The sequence below is a fragment of the Apium graveolens genome, chromosome 4, assembly GCF_009905375.1.
Source record: "Apium graveolens cultivar Ventura chromosome 4, ASM990537v1, whole genome shotgun sequence".
NCBI classification, from domain to species: Eukaryota; Viridiplantae; Streptophyta; class Magnoliopsida; order Apiales; family Apiaceae; genus Apium; species Apium graveolens.
In genome coordinates, this window is record NC_133650.1 from 69,612,699 (window position 1) to 69,620,444 (window position 7,746).

Sequence of the window (7,746 nt, forward strand, 5' to 3'; positions counted from 1 at the left end):
AGGACCCGTGACATATTTTATAGATCAACATGTACATTTTACAGAAGTTGCAGTAAAATACACTAACATATTTTCTAAAGTCCTTTTGTCTATTTCTATTTTTAGTGCAGCAAATTTGTATACAATCTATGTGGGCTGTGACCCTCCTTTGTCCAGTTTATCTTGGCCCTTGATCTTGCACTCTTCATGCTGCATTTGTAGACTTTCCATTTTAATGATAAAGTGATTAGTTGATTGATAATATTGAATCTTCATGGTTGATGCATTCAATAATTTAAAGCTTTTATCGATATATTCAAAGTGTATAGAGATGTCAGTATCGAGATGTAGAATGGCTTGTCGATATCTTCATTTCTCTACATGTGTGAATGGCTTGTCAATATCTTCACTTCCCTACATGTATTTTGACTTGTCGATATCTCCTCTTCTCTATAGGCTTTTTTGACTTGTCGATAACTCCACTTCTCTACTTGTGTTTTGACTTGTCAATATCTCCACTTCTCTACATGTATTTTGACTTGTCTATATCTCCACTTCTCTACATGCTAAACTGACTTATCGACATCTCCACTTCTCTGTAGGCCAAATTGACTTCTCTACAAGTAAAGTGACTTCTCTACATGTGAAGTGATTTCTCTACAAGTGAGGTGACTTCTCTACAGGCCAAATTGACTTCTCGATATACTTCTCGATATAACTTGATATGCGACTTCTTAACATTTGACTTAGAACATTTTTCAATGTACATCTTTATTCTTCACCAAGCAGTTTATCTTCATTATAAGGCATGGTGAGGCTTGATCTTTTTCCAGAGATTTATTACTAGCTTGTTTGCTGTTTACAGAAAAATACTCTAGTCTAGTCTATTCAAACAATTTACTGACTCAAGAAACATCATTATAGATTTCATGAAATTAAAAGTCAACTAAATCTTAAAAATTGTCAATGTGACTTAGTCTTGATATGTTAAGGCATGTCTTGCACAACACAGTTGATGTCTGTCTTCTGTAGCTTCTTGATTTTTGTTCACTAAAATCATGAGACCTTTAATACTGAAACAATACATTTCCTTGTCACTCAGTCCATTGATCTTTTATTCCCCACGAAGGCTTGAACATATTAATGAACTTATTTTATGACCTGGTTATAGACTTAGTGCATTAATTCTGTTGGGGAATGAATACAACATGGGGGGGGGGGGGTGAATGTGTTTTTGACAATTTTAATGGCTTTTTGATTATCTTAAACTAAATGAACAAAGCAGATAAGAAATGTAACAATATTATGTTAACTGAACTAAACACAGTGCACACAATACTTCAAAATTGACTTAATTTCATATAAAAATCAAGCTAGTGTTTTGCTACAGATTTCTGGGTTCTTGGAACTCAGCTTCTCTCTTGAGAGTTACAAGATTTTCTAGATCTATTTTGTTACTTTTAAAGCAAAGCATCCAGTGTTTACTTTATAGAACAGTAGACACTGGTTTTACACAGCATGCAATAGCATGTTCTAACCTTTACTTTAGGTTAACTAAAACGTTCTATTTCTGGATTAGTGTATCATTGCAAATTGTGCATGTATGTGACTATACTTTTTCAGTTAATCTTGGCATTTGATCTTGTACTCCTCAGCTGCTTTTGTAGACTTTTCAAATCAGTGATTGATTTGTTTGTTGATTGATAATCTTGGATATTTAAATAGTCTGCACTTTGTACTTTGAGTTTTACTTCAAGATCTCCAATTTTTTATATAGTGAACTCGACATCTCGATAAGGATAATGGCTTATCGAGATCTCTTAGTACTCTATAGTTGATTTGACTTATCGCAGTCTCTGGATTCTCTATAAGGGAATTTGGCTTTTCGAGGTCTCTAAATTTCTGCATGTAGAATTGACTAGTCGATATCTCCAATCTTTATGTCTTCATTTTGACTTGTCAATATCTTTGAGTTCTCTAGTGTATAAATGACTTGTCGCTATCTCAAAGATCTTTAGTGATACTTTGACTTATCGATATTTCTGAGATCTCTAGTGATAATTTGACTTGTCGATATCTCTATGATCTCTAATGATAATTTGACTTGTCGATATCTCCAATCTTCATATCTTCATTTGGCTTGTCGATATCTCTAAGACTTCTCTATAAGATTTTCTTGACTTCTCGATAAGTCATTCTGGAGTTCTCGAATAACTTCTCTATAACACTTAATCTGTGACTTGTAGATTTCTTGACTTAAAATGTTTTCCCAAAAACAGATTTATTTAACTCCAAGATTCTTCACACTTTCTCTGAGGCATGATTTTCATGATCCTCTTCCAAAGTTTATTCTTAGGATTGAGACTATTTACAGAACAAATACTCCAGTCTAATCTATTTTCATTTTTACAGACTTAAGTGATACAATACAAAATGCAAACTTAGATTATCATACAACTTACTTAGGGCTGTCAATTTGACTTAGTCTTGTTATAGCATAGGCATGTCTTGTACAATAATCTCCCCCAATTTTTCAGAAGATTGCTTATCACAAATTCATGCCTGGTAACTGTTAGGGCGAAAACACGTGCTAAAATTACGCGCAAGTATATGCGTTTGCAAGTAGTATAAGATATATATCAGATTCGTTCCCACAGAGACTCTTTTTAGTTAACTTAAGATTATGCACCTATGCAACAATGGTATGCTATCGTTCAATGCTAAGACAAATAACAAATTTAGTTTTGGTTAACTAAGAGATTATACTAATTATCATTAACTAAGAATAAAAGTGATTGAATTAACTGTACGAGACAAACATGGGATTCTAACTTTATTACTACTTCATTCAAAGTCATTGTTCTTAACCTTAGCATGTGATGGTGATGACAACTAATCAGATAAGACGAAACTAGTAAACACCAACTTTCGTTATACGAATACCCTACTACCAGACATCCACAAAAGAGATAGAAGCTTAATAGACACCAATTATGTTGAGACCCTATATGTCTATAGAAATTTGACAACATAAAGGTTTAATGCGCAAGTTATCTATCGTGATTACATAGTGCAAGTAAGATGGTTAAAATTACCTACGAATCATGCATATAATTATACATGAACCTATGCTAGCATGGCAAGTTCTAAATCTCTATATTCACTTTCGCTTCAATAGAGATTAACACGCTATCTTATATGTTAGCTACACACATAAGACGAATAAGCACAACCAATACTAGGATATCAATCAATCACCACACACCAAGATATTGATACAATTTAACTATAGAAATCCATAAGTAAATCCGTTAGAACCCCACGATAACGATTAGTTCATAACCGAACTCATTGTCACCATGGGTTCCAATGAAAGCATGATATAAAACAATATAAGAGTACTAGGGTTCAAAGACAAATCGAAAACAAGCATCTAAGTATCGCCTAAATCAAAGAAAACAAAAGTCTTCTTCTCTGTATCCTTCTCGTGCTCTCTAGGTCTTCTTATTGCTCTCCCAGGTCTCCTTGTTGTTAAAAACCTCTTTTTATTGGTATATATAGGCTCCAGGATGACCACAACTCTCAAAATCTTCAATTTCAACTAAAATTAGGATTCTGGTGCAGAAACCGGGCGCGGGCGCGCTGCTACAGGGCGCAGCCGCGCTGGAATAGTGTTTTCAGCGGCGCGGGCGCTAGTTCTGACACGGCCGCGCTGACATTCTGGAAAAATTCTGACAATTTTTTTTTTAGCCGTATCTTGAGTTCTGCTTGTCAGAATTAGGCGATTCAACTGCCCACGCGAAGATAACGAGATTCTCTACAACTGGATAATGGACTAGGCTTCCAATTTTGATTGTTTTTCAGCATATTTCTTTGAAAAACTTCTTTCTTCATCCAACTAGTGCCTGCAATGCAATAACGCAAAAACACATCAAAAATACCAAAAACTTGAGTCCAAAACACCAACTTAAGCCTGAAATGAAGCGTTTCAAGTAGATATAAAATCCACTCATCATACCCCCAAACTTGAATCGATGCTTGTCCTCAAGCATAAACAGACTCAAAACTACAAAACAAACCTAATGCATGAATGCAACTACGTGAATGCAACTAAATGATAATGCAATCGATCCCCTCAGAATACCCATAACCAATCGAATAAGTCAATGCCTCTAAGAATACAATGACTCAAAATATAGCTCGAATAAATCCCACAAACCAACTCATAAACCAGAAATGTGCGTGTGTGGGATGCTTAACAGATATAATCTTGATACCAGATCAATAACCATAACTTATCTTTCATCAAAAAAATCACAAGTTTATAACTAGAATAGACGTTAAACATATAATGACTCACAACACCTCCTTTCTACTAGAGTTATACAAGGATTCATGCTATTATTGAATACATAACAAAGATGCTTACTTGACCGTGCAATGAATGAGGTCCCAAAAGACTTATATAATAATACCCATGTAGCGAGCATGAGGTTAGCGGATCCCAGACTATGAAAAGCCTTAGGTCACTAGGCCCAAAGTTCCCTAAGAACTTAATAACTCGAGTATTAAAGAGCTCACTCTTGATCAATTATGCATAAACACATACATTTTTTTTCTCCATTTTCTTTCTCTTTTTTTCAACTTCTGAATGAGTGCGTTTCGCTCCATCTCATTCAACCCTAGGCTACTCATAAAAATATGAGACGACTACTAGCCATTTGACGCCTAGCCTTACAATAACTAGCAATGAAATCCAAGTTTTTCTCTAGTTAAAAAAATCAGTGTTCTTAGGTCATTACGAGAATATCACAAATTCTAAATATAACCAAGTGATTAAATTTCAACAACAAACAAGTATGATCATGATCTAGATCAAAAGCAACCCTATAAGACTTTGTGAACATATTTGTTTCTGGCATGCAAATCAATTCATTAGGACTTAAACATCCCTCTATTCGTCATCACTACACTCACATCAACATCAACCAATCAATCATAAATAGCTCAACCTAAGGGATCATGTTATATGCATGCAAATGCAACTACATGGACTCATACACTAACACAAATAAATATGTCCTATATAAGCAATCATGCAAAAATATGAATAAAATACAACTAAATATGCAACATGAATATATATAAATCTATATGAACTATATGGACACACACAAACTAATCCTTACATTATCACCCCCAAACTTAAAATTTTCAATGTCCTCATTGAAGGTAATAATAGGGATTTCAGGCATACCTAGTTAGCGGGAGAATCACCCTCTTCAGGTGGAGGATCAGGTGGCCAATCAACCTCGCCACTAGTGTCTCGGACAACAGTACCGAAAGCTTGTGTCAAATCTTCAGCAAAACGACAGTGAATATCGTGCATGGCCTCCATACGCCTAGTCAATCGCCTGTACTGCGCATGAGAAGAACCTTCTATAGGCAATGTAGGATCTGTTCGGCTACCCTCTACATCATCAAAAATATATCCCAGGCCCTTATCATAGGGTGCACCTAAGAATGAATAACTCAAGTGATCTGGCAGTCTGTTGAGCTCAAGTGTGGGAGCTTCTTCAATAGATTGTTCAAAACACTCCTGAGAAATTTTCAGCTATGCTAACCCATGAGAATTGAATGGTATATCCAACTTCCTCTTCCACAGAGGTGCATTCAAAACCTGCATTTGCTCTGCTTCTTTTTCATCTTCAATAACTGATTCCCCTATTCAGGATCTCTCTAAGGTATCTGACTTTGGAAATTGCTCAGGCTCTGAATTCATGACAGAGTCAACCCACTCTACTTTAAAGCACTCCTCTTTAGCTGCGGGTAACTTTATTGCCTTGAACATATTAAAAGTGACCTTCTGATCATGAACCTTCATCGTAAGCTCTCCTTTTTGCACATCGATCATAGTTCGGCCTGTAGCCAAGAATGGTCTTTCCAAGATGATGGGAATCTTCTTATCTTCCTCAAAATCAAGAATTACAAAGTCAGCAAGAAAGATAAGTTTTTCCACCTTAACCAAGACATCCTCCACTATTCCTCACGGATAAGTGATGGAACGATCAGCTAGTTGCAATGATATGTATATCGGTTTCAGATCAGGCAGACCAAGCTTCTTGAAGATAGACAAGGGCATCAGATTGATGCTAGCTCCCAAATCATATAAACATTTGTCAAACGACAAGTTTCCAATAGTGCAAGGAATAGTGAAACTTTCGGGATCTTTAAGCTTTGGAGGTAACTTCTGTTGTAGCACAACACTGCATTTCTCCGTTAGAGCAATGATCTCTAAGTCATCGAGCTTCAATTTTCAAGAGAGAATAACTTTCATAAAATTTGCATAGGTAGGCATCTGTTCAAGAGCTTTAGCGAAATGTATGTTGACGTGAAGTTTCTTGAACACCTCCATAAACTTAGCAAATTGCTTATCCAACTTCTTCTTCTGCAACCTCTTAGGAAAAGGAGGTGGAGGATAGATCTGTTTCTCCCATGTATTTCCTTCAGGAGGAGTGTGTTCCATAGTTTTCTTCCTTGGTTCCACTTCTGCTTCCTTATGCACATCTTCTTCAGCCACAACTGCATTTTCTAAACCTTGAGATTTCTCAGGCTCTTCGTCTTGCTGAATTTGGGGGCTTGCGACCTTTCCAGACCTTAAGGTGATGGCGTTCACCTGTTCTTCAACTTCCCTCTTTCCTGAATTGGCTTCTGTATCACTAGGAAGCGTTCATGTTGGTCGATTCAATAAGGCATTATCAATTTGCCCTATTTGGTTCTCCAGAGTCTTGATAGAAACAGCTTGGCTTTGGCATATAAGATCCTGGTTAGCCACAACTCCTCCAATTCAGAGTTTTCATTAGCAGATTGATCGACACTTCCATGCGGGTAGTGTTGAAGTTGGAGTTGTTGTATTGGTGCATACTGTTGCTGACAACCAGGAGGATTGAATTGATTGGATCCAAACTGCTGATAAGGCTATTTTACCGCATTCCGATTGTTGCTCCAGTTGAAATTAGGATGATTCCAGTTGTCAGGATGATAAGTGGCAGGAACTGGCTGCTGCGATCTCTGAAAGTTGCTCACAAACTGAGCTGAGTCACTAGATATAGCGCATTGCTCTATCGCATGCGGACCTGCACACATCTGATTAACACTGGTTATCTACTTAACACCATAGTTAGCCAGAGAATCGATCTTCATAGACAACGCCTTTAGTTGAGCAATGATAGCCGTAGATGTATCCACTTCAAGAACTCCTGCTACCTTGCCCTGTGGAAATATCTGAGTTGGATACTGATATTCATTGGCAGCCATTAATTTAATTAGATCACAAGCTTCATCGTAGCTCTTAGCCCATAAGGCACCACCTGATGCTGCATCGAGCATGGGTCTGGACTGTGCTCCCAAAACATTATAAAAAATAATTGATGATCATCCAATCAGGCATTCCATAATGAGGACACTTCCTAAGCATCTCCTTGTAGCGCTCCCAAGCTTCATATAAAGATTCTTCTGATTGTTGCATAATTTGAGTAAGAGCATTCCTGATTGCAGCTGTCTTTGCCATAAGGAAGAATTTAGTGAGAAACTTTTGAGCAAGATCTTCCCAAGTAGTAATCGAACCAGCTGGTAGAGAGTGTAACCAGCTCTTAGCCTTGTCCCTCAGTGAGAATGAGAATAGTCTTAGCTTCATAGCATCTTCAGATACACCGTTGAACTTGAAGGTGTCGCAGATCTCAATGAAATCCCTAATGTGCATATTGG

At 36.9% G+C, this 7,746-nt stretch overlaps 1 non-coding gene across 1 annotated transcript; it reads left to right on the forward strand.

Moving 5' to 3' along the window:
* Positions 1–7,427: 7,427 nt before the first annotated feature.
* LOC141722001 (small nucleolar RNA R71) lies at positions 7,428–7,534 on the forward strand. The gene has a single exon (XR_012575039.1). It is a non-coding gene; the product is annotated as a small nucleolar RNA R71 (small nucleolar RNA).
* The last annotated feature ends 212 nt before the right edge of the window (positions 7,535–7,746 follow it).